Source organism: Cavia porcellus, unplaced genomic scaffold (assembly GCF_034190915.1).
Source record: "Cavia porcellus strain 051 isolate PalLab524CR breed Dunkin Hartley unplaced genomic scaffold, mCavPor4.1 scaffold_1, whole genome shotgun sequence".
NCBI lineage: Eukaryota > Metazoa > Chordata > Mammalia > Rodentia > Caviidae > Cavia > Cavia porcellus.
In genome coordinates, this window is record NW_026947484.1 from 189,430,402 (window position 1) to 189,431,924 (window position 1,523).

The following is a 1,523-nucleotide window of genomic DNA, read 5'->3' on the forward strand; positions in this document are numbered from 1 at the left end:
TCTAAGCCTCACTTTCCAGCCATGGCACCTGGAAATCCCATAGCCACCTCCTCCATTGGCTTTGTCTCCCCTCTCCCAGCCCTGATTCAACTTTCGTATGGCCATCAGGACTCTTTTCCTAAAACTCTTCTTTTACTATCCCACTCTTCTCAAATGACGTCACGTATCCCTGAGGATGGCACTGCTACTGTCATCCTCTCTGGTGTCATGCCCCTCTGATGATGTCAGTCCCTGCTTGGACACCCTGAAACACCCTCAGGACCTGCAGGTGAAGACCATGCTCCAAATTCTGGCATCCTGAGCTCCACGGGATGTGAGGGGTCCAAATGCTCCTTTCTTTCTCCACCGATTCCCCAGTCCATGCTTTTTCCTGTTTCCTCAACGAGAAATGGCCTTTCCCACCCTCCATTCTCCACCCCTCTCCCCCGGAGTCCTTCTTAACCCAACTCCCTCCTTTGCATGAATTTTCCCCTTCTTTAGGACCATGGGTTTCCCTTCATACTATTCTTCTACCTCACATGCACTTTGGCTTAGCAACCGCTTCCTTGCACGCTGGTTTTGAAAGAAGCATTGATAGTCTTTCCTCCTGGCTGGCAGAGCCTCAGAAGGGAGAAGTGGGGTGCCCCACCTCACTGCCCTGGTAGGCTGCTCTGGAAGAGTAGTTTCTCCATCGCTGCTGCTGAATGAATTCAGATAGAGACAGCAGAAGTTGCCTTGTGGATCACAAATCCTGACTTTATATTTACAACTAAGTCTCAGCTGCTATCGCAAAGTGAAGAGCTGCCTGTGACTTTCACTGTAATCAAATCAGGTTGTCATTGATATTGTACGGGAGAGGTGGCTGCTGATTCAGGTTGACATAAACTCCCACGAGCTGTCCTCTGGGCTGAGGCACACTGCAGCTGGATCAGAACACCTGGCCCGCACCTGGCAAGACCTCAGAGAGCCAGAGAGGCCCCTTCACAAGTGGTACCTTACCCCTGACCATATCTCCTTTGCCTTAAGCGAAAAGTGGTTGGTTCCTTTAAATGTTACTAAGTTTTATGATTTTTTAAAAAAATTTTTGGTTCTCTAGATCTGTGAAAAGGGTGACAGTCTTAGTCTTTAATTATTTTAGAATAAGATGACCACAGTCCTTTCTGCCCTCTCTTGCTGATTCAAATACCACCTTTCTCCCGTAGAGTGCCAATGGACTTGTTCCTTAAGAGAGCGTATTCTGTTGTTTTATTTTTAATGATAGGATAAAGAAAGAAGACATCTCATTTTGGATTTGTGGAAAACTTTGATTGGAAACCTCACAAGTTGTTTTCTAGTTTTGTAGAACTTGGGAATAATGAAGTACCAGTCAGTAGGACAAATATTTGAGAGTGATTTGTAGGTTTAGAGATGTTTACCCAATCCAGGTATGAATCGCTTGTGGTTAAAAGCCCCCACCCCCACCTGTCCCCACCACATCACCCTGAAGAAGGTCAAGTGGCCTTATGCACAAGGCTAATTCCCTGCATTCCTGACTGGGGGGGGGC